This window comes from Ailuropoda melanoleuca, chromosome 14 (assembly GCF_002007445.2).
Source record: "Ailuropoda melanoleuca isolate Jingjing chromosome 14, ASM200744v2, whole genome shotgun sequence".
NCBI classification, from domain to species: Eukaryota; Metazoa; Chordata; class Mammalia; order Carnivora; family Ursidae; genus Ailuropoda; species Ailuropoda melanoleuca.
The window spans coordinates 103,048,758-103,066,510 of NC_048231.1; positions in this window are offsets into that span (position 1 = coordinate 103,048,758).

Consider the following 17,753-nt stretch of genomic DNA (forward strand, 5'->3'; position numbering starts at 1 on the left):
TGAGCCTCGGGTCGGCTCGCAGCGGCGCCCTAGAGCTGGCGCGAAGAAAGCCTTTCTGGCCTTCCCACGTTCCCAGCACAGGAGAAAGCGCACGTCGGAAAGAGGCTCACGTGTGAAGGTGGAGCCCTGCCTGAGGCGTGCGATTTCTGCGTTTCGGTGCTCTCTGCACGTCGTGTTCTCATATACGTTCTCGTATTAGTTTCTGAGGTTTCCTGTGATGTAACCCACCCAATGTGCGTGGCATTGTCCTTGGTCACAAACCGTTCTGTATTAAGTTTGCCTAAAACACTGCACATGTGCTCTGTCATGGTGAAGCATTATTTTTTCTGTTCTCATCAGTGAATTTTTTTCCATCATTTGTCATAAATGGAATGGGAAGTGGGCCCTTCACCATTCTGCCCCTTGTATTCTTATTTTTTTATTTCCTATTTTCAAACTGGAATTTTCTCATCTTCCAAGTACCTCTGGCAATTTTTCTGGCTTCTGAAAGATTCATTTCAGCTTTGCCGCTGTGGACACAGAGAAGACGCTCTCCCACCCCGTGTGTCTCAGCCTCCCTCTGGCACGTGGACTCAGCCGGTGCTGCTGGCCGCCTTCCCTCTTCTCCCTGCAAGTCCTGACTTGTCATGGTCTTCAGCTGCCTCTCTCCAACCTGCAGCCCTGGAGATGAGGAGGAAAACGTTTGGAGCTGAGAGCCCAGGGGCCAGTGGAAGGCTCTGGGCTGTTTCACAGCTGGCTGCCTAAGCTTGGCCCCAGCGAGTGGGCGCGAACCATCCCAGGCTGCAAACCTCTCCTCCCCTAACGGAGAAGCCCGACATGTACACACATCGTCCCATGGTCTCCATCTCCAGCTCTGCCTTGTTCCCAGCTAACCGTGTGCCTGCTGCACCCTTCGTCCGTCTACTCACGTACTCAGAACCCCTGCAAACTCCTGTTGAACCCGGGATCGCTGAAGGCACAGACAGAGTGGGGAAGGCAGGCCATATGCACACACAAGCACAGCCCGTCGTGACAGCTATTCAATCAGCTGTCCTCCACGTGCTCTGGGGCACGGGATGGAAGCCCTTGTTCTGCGGAGGATTTGGGAGGCGGCTTGATAAAAGAAGTGCTGCCTGAGCCAGACAGGGCCTTAGGGTGACAGGTAGGAGCTCACCATGCAGAGACAAGTGTGTTCTGGTCGGGGGAGATGCTGTGTGAGGCACACACGAGGGAAGTAACCAGAACGATCGGAGACCAACGAAGAAGATGGAGACTCAGGAGTCCGCCCACTCCCAGGAAGCAAGGTGCCCATGAAGGGAGGTCCTGGGTCAGCGGTTTCAGCTACAGTGCATCCCGGTGCCCTGCACGTAAACAGAACATTATTCCGTGGGTCTCTGTCCCTCATGATCCAGACACACGGGACCTTTTGGTTCGGGGTTCCTGGCTCTCCCACCTCTGGATTTGCCCACACTGCTTTCACATGGAATGCCCTGCTCCCTTCTTCTCCAATTCCCACTTTTCCCTCAAAATGCAAGCAGACATCCGCGGGTGCCACGCAGATGCGCTCCCTCATCTCTGCTCGCTGTCCCTGTGGGAGCCGCCGTGGGGCTGCCTGTCTATTCGGATTCCAGCCTGCTGGGAGCCTTTCCCCAGGACTGGCACCCGCCTGGAGGGAGCAGGGGCCCCAGGGAAAGGGGTGCAGATGCCCCCTGTGGCAGAGAGGGGGTTCTGACGGGAGACCCCCCTGCCCGGGCGCCCTACTGTCAGCTGTAAGCCCTCCTTCCATTCCTGTGGGCACATCCACTTCTGTTCCCACCGGACCTGCCGCACAGCCCCGGCCGGGCTGCTCAAACAGCAGACATGGATTCACTTGCTCACAGTTCTGGAGGCTGGACGTCCAAGGCGGAGCTTGTTCCTCCCGAGGCGTCTCTCCCTGGGTCCTCACGGGGCCAGCCCTCCGTGCGGGTCTGAGCCCTAATCCCCTCTACTCCTAGGGACAGCCCGATGACCTCATCGTAATTTAATGATCTCTCTGCAGACCGGGTCTCCAAACGCAGCCCCGTTCTGAGGTCCTGAGAGTTAGGGCTTTGACATATGTATTCCGAGGGACACTTTTCAGCCCCTCACACTTGCTAGTGCTCGTTATTGCTTTTTCACTTCTTCCTAGTCCTTGCTTTGTTCTTTTGAGGACTTCAGAGAAGATCATTTTCTTTAGAGTCAAGCTTCCCCGAATCTCACCCTGCCACTTCCCGACCACGTCCTAGATCGGGGTAGCCTCACTGCTTTTGTTCAATTCCTGTGCTCGAATCCAAAGCTCCTGTCCCCGCCCCCCCAGGTCTGATCCCAGTCTTGCTGCTTCCTTCCCTTTCACGGCCCCAGGTGACTTCCCTTCATTTATTTATCTTGGCAGGTGTTACCAGCTTATTTCTTTTATTTCCCCTTTGCCTCTGGTGCTTAACACCAGACCATCTGTGCCTGTCNGGGGGAGATGCTGTGTGAGGCACACACGAGGGAAGTAACCAGAACGATCGGAGACCAACGAAGAAGATGGAGACTCAGGAGTCCGCCCACTCCCAGGAAGCAAGGTGCCCATGAAGGGAGGTCCTGGGTCAGCGGTTTCAGCTACAGTGCATCCCGGTGCCCTGCACGTAAACAGAACATTATTCCGTGGGTCTCTGTCCCTCATGATCCAGACACACGGGACCTTTTGGTTCGGGGTTCCTGGCTCTCCCACCTCTGGATTTGCCCACACTGCTTTCACATGGAATGCCCTGCTCCCTTCTTCTCCAATTCCCACTTTTCCCTCAAAATGCAAGCAGACATCCGCGGGTGCCACGCAGATGCGCTCCCTCATCTCTGCTCGCTGTCCCTGTGGGAGCCGCCGTGGGGCTGCCTGTCTATTCGGATTCCAGCCTGCTGGGAGCCTTTCCCCAGGACTGGCACCCGCCTGGAGGGAGCAGGGGCCCCAGGGAAAGGGGTGCAGATGCCCCCTGTGGCAGAGAGGGGGTTCTGACGGGAGACCCCCCTGCCCGGGCGCCCTACTGTCAGCTGTAAGCCCTCCTTCCATTCCTGTGGGCACATCCACTTCTGTTCCCACCGGACCTGCCGCACAGCCCCGGCCGGGCTGCTCAAACAGCAGACATGGATTCACTTGCTCACAGTTCTGGAGGCTGGACGTCCAAGGCGGAGCTTGTTCCTCCCGAGGCGTCTCTCCCTGGGTCCTCACGGGGCCAGCCCTCCGTGCGGGTCTGAGCCCTAATCCCCTCTACTCCTAGGGACAGCCCGATGACCTCATCGTAATTTAATGATCTCTCTGCAGACCGGGTCTCCAAACGCAGCCCCGTTCTGAGGTCCTGAGAGTTAGGGCTTTGACATATGTATTCCGAGGGACACTTTTCAGCCCCTCACACTTGCTAGTGCTCGTTATTGCTTTTTCACTTCTTCCTAGTCCTTGCTTTGTTCTTTTGAGGACTTCAGAGAAGATCATTTTCTTTAGAGTCAAGCTTCCCCGAATCTCACCCTGCCACTTCCCGACCACGTCCTAGATCGGGGTAGCCTCACTGCTTTTGTTCAATTCCTGTGCTCGAATCCAAAGCTCCTGTCCCCGCCCCCCCAGGTCTGATCCCAGTCTTGCTGCTTCCTTCCCTTTCACGGCCCCAGGTGACTTCCCTTCATTTATTTATCTTGGCAGGTGTTACCAGCTTATTTCTTTTATTTCCCCTTTGCCTCTGGTGCTTAACACCAGACCATCTGTGCCTGTCTGACTGCTTATATATTCACCAAACATTTCCCAGCCCCTACTATGTGTTGGGCACTGTGCTGGCAGGGCCCTGCAGTCAAAGAGGAAGAAGACCTTGATGCTGGGCTCAGAATGCCCCTGAGGGGCTTAGAAACATCGCCAGGCCAAGGGGGGCTCCGGGAATAGTGAGCTTTGCAGTGTTCTCAGAGCCTTGCCACATCACCCAGATGCTTCGGAAGCACACACCTCATTCCTGAGCAGTGCGAGGGACCATACTCTGACATCCGAAGGGTACAAGAACCCCAGGGACTGCTGGGCATGGTAAATGTTAAATACGGCTTGACTGCCACGACCAACGAGGGAACAACTGGTTGATGCGGCCATTGCTATGGGGGCGGCAACGTCCAGAGGAGATGCAAAGCGGATTGAGGTTGAAACGTGACCTTGAAGGTCACCAGGGAGGCAAAGGGTGGGTGGAAACTCTAGAAAGAGAATTAGCAAAAACATATGCCTATGAAGATGCATGGCAAACTTCTGGACCAGCAAAGGGTGTAGAACTGAAGGGAGGCATGAGGAGGAAGGAGGTGGCCGACGGAAGCCTGGGCAGGTGGACTGAGCAAGGCCGGGCGGAGCTCTGTGCATGCTCTGGTCCGCCGGCGGTCTCCCAGGGGAGGGGTATCTACGATGGGCCACAGGGCACCTCCTGGAGGCATGTATCCTTGTTACTAAACTCAGACCTGCCTCCTCTGCTCCAACCACACAGTAGAACACCCTAGGGAGCTTTCTAGAAACGGAACACCCGGGCCCCACCTCCAGAAGTTCTGACTCTGTGGGTCTTCAGTGGGCCTAGGTGTCTGTCCATGAGTGTCCTTTACAGGCGATGGTGGTAAAGAGCAGTTATTGACCCCCACAAATGAGATAAACTCCCGCCAGCTGCCCCCACCTAGCTCCTTTGTCCCTGGTGATGCTTACACAAGGTTGACTTTCAAAGGGATCTGTCTGTTGCCCTCTCTGCTCCTGAAAGCTGAGCCCATTCTCTCTTTCCCTTCTGCCCTTTCCTGCGGCAGCAAAGAGGAAACGAGGAGATACAGTGGGAGGCTCATGGACACTTGAATCAGATAAATTCAGGTGCACTTTCCCCCTCTCCCTGCAAAGCGAAGAAGTTTCTCTTAACCTCTCCTGATCTTCTCAGAACGTGACTGCTTCTCCTCCCACTGTTCTCCCTCTGCCTGAACACTCTTCTTCGTGTCCTCCTACTTCCATATTCCCTCTGAACCTGGCTCCTAAGCCCATCCTTCTCTCCCACTGCGAGCGAAGTTCATCCGTCTTTGTATGTCACCTTCCACTGCTCAGTGGTTGTCACTGCCGGCCATGCTGCAACCGTCCCCGGGTTCCCTCTGAGCTCTGCACAGTGCAACCTCAAGCCATGCCCACCCCACCCCCTCCCTCCACTGGGAACTTCTTGATCTCAGCGCCCTCCCCCCGCCCCGGGTGCTGCACATGTGAATTTGGGTGACTTTGCCACCCCCAGAAAACACACTTGATTGTTCCCTGTCACAGGAGGAAGGCACAGTAGCCATTAGATCCCATTTTAACAATGGAGAGATTGACTCAATGAGATGTAATGGATTTATCCACAGCCACACAGTGAGATTTTCTCACCCTCTCTCCTAGTCTGGGCACTCAGAGGAAATTTAACATTTCTCTGTCTTACTTATGAATGATTTTCTAGAGGACATTCGCCACTGGCACTGTCGCCAAAATGGAAATCCTTGGGGTTTGGAGTGAGGGTGTTATTTTCCTTTCTTCAACAGAATGCCCGCCTAAGGAGGGGTCCACACGGCAGAGGGGCAGCCGCTGTCAGGGCGGGGTCCGGGAAGGCATGGCCGGTTGGGGAGCTCCTCCAGCCTTTCAGCCAGACCCCTTGCTGCCTGGTGGTCCTTGCTGGGCCCCGAGGAGAGAGACGAGCTCTCCGGTGTGCCGTTAGCCCCTACGCCTGACCCAGGCTCATTAGGCGAGACAATGACTCCTGGTGGGAGCGGGATTATCCTGTTGGAGGGGACGCATCTGGAACCGCACATTTCAGCACATCTGGAGAGTAGAGAAAAAAATAACCCAGAAGCAAGGCATTGGTAAATGTCAGCTGTTTATTGACTTTCCTGTTTGGAAGCAAAATACTAAAGCAAAACAACTGGAGCTCGACTCTGAGAGCCCACGGCTGGCGGCCGGGCAGCTGTGGGAAAGGGGCCCGGGCTTGGAACGGCCTCACCTGGGCGGCGGGGCGCTTCCTGACTCTCCCGCCCGCGCGGGCAGGATCCTGTGATAATGAACTCACTGCTATGGTTACACTAAACACCAACAGTACGGGTTATTTTAATGGACATATTGCTTTAAACTGAGCGTTTGCCATCTGTTCAGTCCCTCATTTTGAATGCAAAAAGAACATATTTCACAATTACATCTGTAAGTAATGATAGAAGTAATTCAAATGCATGTATGTGTTCACACACTGCAGTAGACAGCTGGGATACCCCACCCACCCACTCTTATGTTCCAGGCACAAATCAAGGGAAAATATTCACTGTTCCTTATATAGTGCATTTTCCCATTTATGCGAAGGAAACAAGGTTTTCTGCCCTCACTGTACCTACGAGTTCAAGGCAAGCTTCATAAACTAGATCACAAAGTCATTTTTACGATGCTCGCCTTGTCTCTGTCCAAATCCCCCCTGGCTTGAATGACAGCTTGGCAGACTCGAGCATTAGATCAATCAGTTTCAATAGATGTTCACGAGGGGCCAGGTCGGCTGTGTGGGCCAGCCTTTCTTTCACTCCCTCCCCTGGAGACAAGCCTGAGAGAAGGGCCTCCACAAAGGCAGGAATCTGAGGCCAGTCAGCGTGCCCACTGGACGGGACATCCAGGACAGGGGAGCACAGAGACCCTGCCAAGAACAGCCAGGTTGCTGGGCCGAGGCTTGGCACACTCCTGGGAGTGAGCCGTCACTGGGGCTGGGGCTGGGGGTGGGGAGAGCGGAGGGAGTGGGAGCCGAAGAGAAGGATGTCCGGAGCTGGTGGTGAGGAGACGTTGCCCCAAAGCCCTAGAGGTGGTCACCCCCTGGCTCACGAAGGCCATCAGCACATTGTCGGGTCCAAGCTCAGAGGCGGGGTCCAGAGGATGACGCCCCAAATGTGGAGCATTGCAATGTAACTAAAGCTCGCACAGGGTTCCAGGGTGACTTGGACGGGGAATCTGCCAGATGGCAACTCTGATATCTACTTTTCTCTTTTGAAAACTCGGTCTTTGAATACCAGCGTGTTATAGTCATGCAAACTGCAGTTGCTTTTTTGAAAGAGATTTTTTTTTTTTTGCCCATCACCAGCACAAACAAAAAATATTTGCTTTTGTGATGTCCCATGACCCTGTAAGAAGATAGAATTGTTTAAAGGCTTTTGCATTGTCCACATTCTAAGCGAGGAATGGAGGCGCTTATAAATCCTCCAGCGTGACATCATTGCCCTTTTATATCTATATACTCCATATTTATTGTGCCTGCTTTTTTTGGCATCTGTGACATAGCTGACAGAAGTGGATTTGCATGGGGACTTATGTTACCATTTGCAAGGACTCCCTATAGAGATGCTTCCTGGGCTCACTGTAGTTTTGATTTTTTAACTGCTTGTAGGCGATGCATTTATTATTTTTTTCTCAGACAAAGGTGCTAGCTTGAACTGATGGAAGGTTTATTTTTGGAACATTATTAGCAGCTTAAAAATTTGGAAATGTTGTGCAAAGGGATAAAATTGGATTAAGAATTCTGCCTAATACATTTTTATTGAATGTTTCTCACAAGGACCCATGAGAGAGGTCAACCCTATTTCCCTTGACTTAACAGATGTTATTGTGGGCATATATTTAGATAAAAAACTATTTACAGTCTTGGCCATTAAAGGGCTACCTGCTTTTCCCCAATATTGATTTATTTAGAGAATTTTCAACTCTGAATTCATTGTTAATTTAGTATTTATTCTAAACTGGATCAAAATTGCCAATGAATTGCCTCCTCAAAAAAAATTGAATTTACTAATTAGACAGTCTCCCCAAACTAGATCTAAGCCACAGTGTTCTAGACAGGACAATGCAACCATTGCTCGGGGACTCTGAATCAGGTCGTAACTTGGCCCACAGTCAGCTTGCCATGAGTTTTTCGGTGAAGGTTGCCTCAAGATGGTTAGAGAAATGCAGCCATGAAAGTCTGCCAAATTTTCAGCCTTTAGAAGGGAATTCACTGATCACATGTCTTGCACAAATCCTACTGGAGGCTCCATCTGCTGGTGTGGCCATTAAACAGGTAGCTTTATGCTCCAGGCTTTCTAGGTTGGTTGGTCTTGTCTGCCTTAGTTTTCTCAGCTGCAGAATGGGAGCAGATGGGAACAATGGCGTCCTGCACGTGCATTACTGGGGAAAGTCTGCACATCATGATGGCGGGCTGCCAAATTATTGGTCATCGTTGACCTATGAGGTGGGAGTGTTTGTGGTGAGGAAGCTTGATGCTTCCTCACTGTTTCAACACCGATATTTTAAGGAATTCTTATCAAATCCAAAAGTTTGCCGTTCAGCTCAGACACAAAGGAAAAAGGGTTGTGCCTTTGGTTTGTCCGACCTGCCATCGATAACGGGCGAAGCAGGCAGTTCCTGCTGCAGGACTTGGGAATTCCATCTGGTTGTACGAGCTGTTGAAATGCAAGGTCCACACGCCGCAGACCCGGGGGAGGAGGTCACGGGTCTGCACAGAATGCTTGTAGGGCTGAGAGGCCTGGACACCACGACCGACATATTGTACCTGTCACTCAACGTCCGCCTGCATTTGAAAAAAAAAGGCAGAAAAAATGTAATCAAATTAAGGAAGCGAATAAAGCAAAGGGTGTGAGTGAAGGTGGAGGAAAGATACAGAACACATTTCCTCTCTGTATTTTAGGCAAAAGGAAAAAAAATGTTATTTAAGACCTCCTGAAACATGTCAGGGTGTCTGCGCTCGGGTCAAGCCCAGGAAAATCGCACACTGAACATCTAGAAGGTTTTGCAGTGTGGGAGAAAGTTCTTTTGGGTGAAACAGAGATCAAACATCAAATTAGGCCTTTCTGACATCATGCTTTTGACTTCAAAAATGGTCCTCATGTGCTTTTAGCAGAGTGAGACAACTAAACAAGAGTATTTGTGACCTTGGCAGTGACTAGTTTACCAGTTGAGCCATCAACATGGCGTCACTCTTTCAGAGAGAGTATTTGCCTCGCAGTTTGATGTTTGATTTGTAACTTACACTATATCCGGAGTATTTAGCATTCTCATGGGTTTAAGTACATTCTCTCTCTCTCTCTCCTATTGTTGAATTGAGTTGGGAGTTTTTTTTAAATTCTAAAACATAAAGGAAAATTGAAAGAAACTTCTAAGCTGTGGGAAGAGCCAAATCCTAGAAATCCTTGTGACCTCCCCTGAAAACACATAGGATTTGTTGCTGGCTTGAGGCCGTGATGAGAGCGAGCAGATATGAGTTTTTCCAGACAGTCTAGCTGTCTGGCCTTTTAAGCCAGTGACAACAGAGGGCTTGGAGCAGGTGAAGTGTGAGTCCCTGTAGATGGCAGAGCAGCTGTGCCTACTTACCAAGAGTGTCAGAGCTCGTGTTGAAATCGGGGGAAATGATGGATGGCTGTATGAAGGAGAACCTGTGCGAGATGACGGCCCCGCAAGGTCAAGGACCCATGGACTTCAGTGCCCAGGGAAGGTGGAAGGAAAAACAAGCCAGGAACAGACTTGGTAACTACGGGCATGAAAAGCACACCAACGCACAGCTGAAACCCTCACCCAAACCCAATAGCTCAAAGCTGCCAGAGAGACAGGGTGCCGAGCAGACAGCAGTGAGCCAGATGCAAGTTTACTGCTAGAATGAGATTCTCACTCAGGGACCCGAGTCGAGTGCGATTGTCTGAGTTTACTAATTAAGCAGCCATTAAGAACACCTACATTAAATAGTAGATTCCATACGGAAATCTGGAGCTGCCTGCCACAGGCCAGCTTCTTATCTCCCACGGACACCTCCATTAGTTTTCATATGGCAAACGGGAGAAATCCATGGGGCAGGATGCCGCGCAGAGTCATAACCCGCATCACCCTCCGTGCTTGTGCTGGCTTAAATTCGTGTGGTTGGGAGTGTGGAGGGCCATTTGAATAATGAGCTTAAGGATTTCGGTAAAGAGCTGTAGAGGGAATTTTGGTCCACCTCCCCATGTAGACAGATACTCAGATTGGACATAATGAGAATTTCACATACATAAAGGGAACAGAGGATGGTATTGACTTGATGGCATTCTTCTTTTGATGGGAATACCCACCGGTATCTTAATAAGGAATGATCTTAATGATCCCTAAATATCTCACATGTCCCAAATTTTTAGTTTTTTTTTTTTTAAAGATTCATTTATTTACTTTAATGGGGCAGGGGAAGCAGAGGGAGAGGCAGAGAGAACCTCAAGCAGACTCCCTGCTGAGTGTGGGGCCCAACCCCGAGATCATGGGAAAATTCCAGAGTTGGCCACCTAACTGACTAAGCCACCCAGGTGCCCCTTTGGTTTTTTGTTGTTTTTTTTTTTAACAATCTCTGATTTAGCCTACACTCTTCTAGATATATTGCACACCATAATTTCAATATTGATTACAGAAAAAAATGGTGTCAATGAAGTTTAAAGAATTTTTTCTTCTAGTCAATGGATTGGTATGATTTAGAATAGAAAATGGCGCAAATGAATTCAAATATTTATGCTTAACTACATGTTGTAAAAAAAGATAGTTTCAGATCATCTTGTCTTTGTTTTAGGCTTTGGTCAATAAATAGGTCAAAAAATTCATTCATCTTTCAAAACGCCATTGTTGAGTGCCCGCCACTTGTAAAAGACCATTGATTGAAACCGATGTGGATGTGTGTTTGGGGGTGGGGTGGAGGAGGGATTGAGAGAAAGTACATTCTTAAAGAATTCAGTGAAAGTTGTTCTGAGACGGAATATTCTTGGGTAGTATCGGGAGATCCAAACTCAGGAATATTACCACGGAACCCGAATATGACAAAATGATATTAGCAGGGAATAGAAAAGAAACAGATTGTTCCTGCCAAGCTGAGAGAAGAAAATAATAAAAAAAATTATTGGTAAAGACGAAAGGGATTTCGAGTAATTCATGTTGTGAGCAATAGAAGGACAGATGACACATTTTCCCCGTCCTGGCTCCTGTGTTGAATTCTAGGTCTGCGGTTGAAGAAGAGTTTAGGGGAATGAGCCTTGGAAGACTCCCTACATGTGGACTGCTAAGAGTCCTTAGGACTGCAAAGGCCCTGCACACTATGGGTGCTGAAAAAGTCCTTGGAGGGACGCCTGGGTGGCTTAGTGGGTTAAGCATCTGCCTTCAGCTCAGGTCATGGTCTGGGGGTCCTGGGATTGAGTTCCACATCGGGCTCCTTTCTCAGTGGGGAGCCTGCTTCGTCCTCTCCCCCTGCTCTTCCCCCTGCTTGTGTTCTCTCTCACATGCATGCTTTCTCTCTCAATAAATAAGTAAAAAAAATTTTTTTTAAAAGAAAAAGTCCTTGGAGGTGGTCACTCTCAAACTACTAGATATTAGAAGATTGTGATCAGATTCTGAATATTAATTATATTAGTACATATTCAAAAATACCTGCTAGTTCTACTTAATCTCAAGGTTAAAAACACCATCAAAACCTAAATGGCCTCAGAAAAAGCATCAAGCATATATGTCTTTTATAACTTTGCATTAACACTATATATACCATATATGTGTCATACAGAGATATTCACATACCAACACATATACACGTATTTATACCATATGTATCCTTAAAAATACTTAAAATTTTGCTCTGTGATCTTTTGCCCTAGTGATAGTTTTGGACAGTTCCTCAAACTCAGGGTATGAAGGAATTCCCTGTAACATGACCTCAGAGCAAGCTTGCCCGTGAAGGGCCTGACAGCTCGCACTGGCCACTTCCCTCTGTGCACACATCTTCCGCCTGGGCCCCCCAGCTAGCCCGTGCTGTGGACGTATGACCGAAATGCTTTCCCTAAGGCCGTTCTTATAAATATTGGACTTGGCCATGTGGTCAAACAGAGCAAACACTGAAGATATTTTTGCTTTTTGTTATAATTTGGGCCTTTTAAGGGTACACTGATTTTGTTGTTTGTCTTTCCTATCCTGTGCTAATTTTGGCTAAAACAGTAACATTTCAAAGCAATGAGCAAACAAACAAACATTGGATAAAATACATTTCTAATTTGTTCTATTCCAATAATCATTTAAAGAACATAAGCTCTGCAGGGGCAGGTGTGCTCCTTTTTCCACTGGTATACCATGTTTCCTGGAAAATCACCTGTACCCAGGCAGTCCTCCATAAGCACTTGGAGGAGGAATGCATGACATGAGTTCAGTGTCCTCACATTACCATGAGATCCGTAAAGGACATTCCTCTGTATGAACCAGCCAGATAGAATTGGTTCAAACTTCCTCTAAATTTTGAGCCTTTAAAAACCCAAGTAGACCTGATGTTCCCCCTCCACTCAAAGTAAGCCCTTAAAATATTTAATTTTAGGGCATTCCCACTATTTTTCTGGTGCTTGTTGGGACCTGCACCACCTTATGTTACCTTCTGGGTGAGTCTCAAGCGGGCTTGAAGGATTCCCCAAGAGGGATAATAGCTCATGCTTGGCAGCATTTGGACAACCTCTGTGTCTTTCTCCAAGTTTCCAAAGTGGATGTTGGGGGGTGAAGGGCAGGCAGGAGAAACTTTCAGGGGGACTGGTGAAAGGGCTGGCTGGAATAAATATTGGACCCAGGATCAGGATGTTCGGCTCGGGGGGTGTTTTGGCTCCCAAGAGCAAATGGGCCTACGACGTGTGAACTTGGGTAATGATAGCTTAATGTCTGCAATGGCTTTTCAGACCCGTGAACTTCTTCAATTCTTGATCCAATTCTGTAAGGGAGATTGAGCATTATCACCTTGGGATTCATAGTAGAGATGGAGACAGAAAGAGATTAGGTTGTTACTGTCCTTTTAGAGATGGGGAAAGCACATTTGCCGTTTACTCAATATCCGTTTTCAGAACATCTGTTGTGGGCCAAGTACTGGTGGAGGGTGGATAAAAAGACTCAGTCTTTTAATTTGTTTTTAATTTAAAAAGTCAAGTTTATTGAGACAGAATACAGTTTAATTCACTTTTCTAGTTGCATGACTTTTCATGAATGTGTGTAATTCACAAACGTTCCCTCCAACCCCATTGTAGTCAATCTTCTTCTCCACCCACCAGTCCAGGCACCCACTGATCTGATTCTTGTTCTTATAGTTTTACTTGTTCCAGAATGTCATTTAAATAGATCCTATAACCTGTAGCCTTTTGTGTCTGGCTCCTTTCACTTAGCATAATGCTTTTGAAATTCATCCATGATGTTGCTTGTATTAATAGTGGAATTCTTTTTATTGCTCAGTAGTTTTCCATTTTGTATATGTCCATGAATTCATATCCATTGATCTGTTGATAGACATTTGGGCTGTTTCTAGCTCCCGCCCACTGTGACTAACGCTGCTGTAAACAGTCATATATAGTTCTTTGGGTGGGCATATGTTTTTATTCTCCTGGATGAGTAATAGGAGAAGTACAGATTCAACTTTGAAGAAAGTGCCAAACTGGTTTCTAAAGTTATTGCACCATTTTACATTCCCACCAGACATGTATTAGACTTTGTGTTGCTTGCATCCTTAAGAACTCTTGGAGTGGTCAATTTTAGGCATTCTAATAAGTATGCAGTAGTATCTCTTTGTGGTTTAATGTGGTCTAACAGTGAATGACGTCGAACTTCTTTCCATGCGTGTATTTGCCTTCCGTATTATCTTCTTTGTAAAGCATCTGTCCAGACCCTTTGCTATTATTTTAAATTGGATTGTGTTCTTATTGTTGAGTGTTAAGAATTTTATTTTTTAAAGTACATTTTGGACATGAGACCTTTAACAATTATGTAATTTGAAAATATTTTATCCCAAACTGTGGCTTGTCTTTAATTCTTTAAACAATTTATTTCAAAGACTAGAATTCTTAATTTCAATGAGTCTAATTTACTGATATATTTTTTTCTTTCATGGATCATGCTTTTAGTACTGTAATTCAGTACTCTTTTGTAGCTGAAGAACTGAAAGATTTTATTCTGTTTTCTTTTGGAAACTTTATAATTTTAAGTCCTACATTTAAATATATGATCTAACTGGATTTATCTTTCTGAAAATAGTCGAAGGTATGGAAAAAAAATCTCTCTTTTTCAGTATGGCTCTCCAATCTTATAATACCATTTGTTAAAAATTATCTTTTCTCTGCTGAAAACCAGTTGGCTATAGATGCGTTTTTGTATTTCTACAGCATTTGTTCCATTGATCTATTTGTCTATCTTTAGGCCAATACCACATTGTTTTGATTCCTGCAGCTTTCTAATAAGTCTTGAAATCAGGTAATGTAAAGCTTGCAGCTTTGAAATTAAGAAACCTTCTGTCAATTTCTACTAAAGTCTGCTGACATTTTATTTATAATGGAGTATCTCTTCTTAAACTGATAATTTATTTAATTTTTCTTAGCGGTATCTTGGAGTTTTCAGTGTACCCATCTTGCACATTTTTTGTCAGACTTATCCCTAAGTATTTTATATTTCTTGACATTATTATAAATTGTTTTAATTTTATTTTTAATTTCTAATATGTGTTGCTGGTATATAGAAGTACAATCATTTTTTGTATATTTATTTCATATCCTGCAATCTAGCTAACCTGACTTATTAGTTCTAATGAGCTTTATTTTATTTCATTTTTTTAGAGTCTATAGGATTTTCTATATATGTACTTTCATGTCATCTGTACGTAAAGACAATCTTAATTCTCCCTTTCCAATTCGGATGCCTTCGACTTCTTTTTATTGCTTTATGATTATAACCTCCAGTACAATATTCAATAGAAGTGATGGGAGTGAATATTCTTTCCTTGTTGCTAATTGTAAGAGGAAAGTATTCTCTTTTCTATTGTTAGGCTTGAGATTAACTATACATTTTAAATGGATGTATTTTATCAGTTTGATGAAGTTCTCTTTTGTTCCTATTGTGTTTTACGAACCAGAATTTGATTTCTCTTAGTAAATATTTGTACACATTAGAAAAAAATGTGTATTCCACTTTTGATAATGCCAATTCAGTCAATTTACTTGATAATGTTGATCAAGTCTTCTGTATAATTATTGATTTTTTTGGGGGCGGTCTATATTCCATCAATTACTAAGATAGGGGTGTTGAAATCTCCAGTTATAATTGTGGATTTGTCTATTTCTCCTTGCAGTTCTATTAGTGTTTGCTTCATGTATTTGAAACTCTGTTATTGGATGTATAAACATTTAGGATTCCTATATCCTCTTGATGAACTGGTTCCTTTATTATTATGAAATGAGTATTCCTGAAAAATCTTTGTTCTGAAATCTACTTTGTCTGATATTAATATAGTCACTCCAGCTTTTAAAAAATTAATGTTTGTATGATGTATCTTTCTCCATTTTTAAACTCCTCCAATTTTTGTCTTTATATTTAAGCTGAGTTTCTTGTCAGCAGAATATAGTTGGGTGAGGATCTTTTTATTATTTAATCTAACAATCTCTGTTTTTTAATTGGAGTGTTAAGATCATTTATACTTAATATAATCACTGACATGGCTGAGTTTAAATAGACTATTTTGCCATTTGTTTTCTGTTATACTATTCATCATTTGTTCCCTTTTATTGTCTTTTTTGGCCTTTTTTTGTACTATTGGGCATTTTTATTATTTCATTTTATTTATTTTTCTGGCTTATTAATTATAATACTTTGTTTTGTTTTTCATGGTTGCTGTAGGATTTGCTGTATACATCTTTAACTTATAAAAGTTTATCTTCAAGGGATATTTTCTCACTTCACATATAGTATAAGAATCTTATAAAAGTATAATTTTTTTCTTGCCAGCCTTGTGTTATTGTTGCCATGTATTTTATTTCTACATATGTTGTAATTCTCTGACTACATTATTATTTTTTTTGCTTTAGATAGTCAATTATTTTTTGAAGAGATTTAAATAAGGAGTAAAATGTCTTCCATATTTACTCACATAGTAATCACTTCCAGTGGTCTTTATGTTTTTGGTGTTGACCAGTAATTCTCCACTTGAGCAATTTTTCCACCTCCAGGGGACAACTGATAGTATGTAGAGACTTTGGTGGTCACACCTGGGGAAGGGGGAGTGTTGTTGACATCTAGAGGGTAGAGGCCAGGGATGCTGCAAAGCCGCCTATAGTCAACAGAAATCCTCCACAATAGACTATTTTCTGTTTCAAAGGTAAGTAGTGCTACAGTAAAGAAACCCGAATATATAACCAGATTTCCAGCTGGTTTCATTTTCTTTCTACCTGAAGGACTCACTTTAACATTACTTGTATGCAGTTGAACAGGTGACGAATTATTTCAGTTTATGTATTTCCGAAAAAACTTTGTTGCATCACTGTTTTTGAAGGCTATTTTTATTGATACAGACTCTAGGTTGACCATTTCTTTCTTTCTTTATGTTCTTTTTTTCTTTGCTTTTCTATACTTTAAAGATGCTCCTAACATAATATAAAAAATGTTATTAAAAAAATAAAAATATTGGGATTTTTACTAAATTAAAAAAAATAAAGATGCCCCTACACTATCTTTTAGCTTGCATTGTTTTTGACAAGAACTTGGCTGCAGTTCTTATCTTTGTTCCTCTGTACATTGTCCCACAACTCACCAATGCTCTTGTAACTAAAAAAAAAAAATTTATTTTCTCTTTACATTTTACTTTGGATTGTTTCAATCACTGTGACTTCAAGTTTACTGTTTTTCTTTTCTGAAATGTCCTATCTGTTGTTAATCCCATCCAATGTATTTATAATATAAGACACTGTGAAGTATGTCCCTAGAAGTATTATTAAGACTTTTATTATAGCATCAATATCTCTATTTAATTTGCTCAATCTTTCTCTAGCTCCTTTAACATACGGAATATAGTTATACTAACATTTTGTCCTTATTTATTGTTTTTACCATTTGTGTCATTTCTAAGTTTTGAATGTGTGAAGTTTCATCTTAATATTGATCATATTATATAGCTGTTTTGCTTGCCTGGTATTTTTTTAATAGATACAATATAATGTAAATTTTACTGGGTTTAGTGCTGGATATTTTTACGTCCTTATGAACATTCTTGAGCTTTACTCTCAATGTACTAAAGTTACTTGGAAACAGTCTGAACCCTACCTCTTTAATATTTTTACCTTTGTTAAGTAGGATTCTAGTAGCATTTAGTGTAGAATTTTCCCTAATACTAGCAAAAATATCATTCTGAAAACTCTTCCAATACTCATCTAAAATCATGGATGCCAGAAGAAAGTAAAAAAAAATTTTTTTTCAATTGTGAAAGAAGAAAACTGCCAACCTAGAATTTTATATCCTGGAAAACTGTCCTTTAAGAATACAGGAAAAATAAATATATTCCCAAAGAATTGAAAATCTAGAAGATTTTTNGCAATCTAGCTCAATTGCCCCAACATAGTAATGAACAAGAAAAGCAAGTCTCAAAAGAACATGTGTGGTCTGATCCATTTACATAAAGACATAGCAAGCAACAATAAGCTACATTCTTTAGGGATGCCAACACGAGGATAAGAAATGCTTGCCGCAAAATTCAAGGGTAGTATTACCCAGCGGGACAGGAGGGACGTGTCGTGGGGAGGGGCACGTGGAGCCTGTGCTCTCTTCTTTGAACTGGACGGTGTTCATACTCGTGTTTGCCTTAACTTCACTAGTTCATTAAATAGCATACAGCATATTAAATCATGACATTGCCATTTTTATGTGTCAAATCTAAGCAAATATTGACAATTTCAAATGGCTCGATATAAAATATATG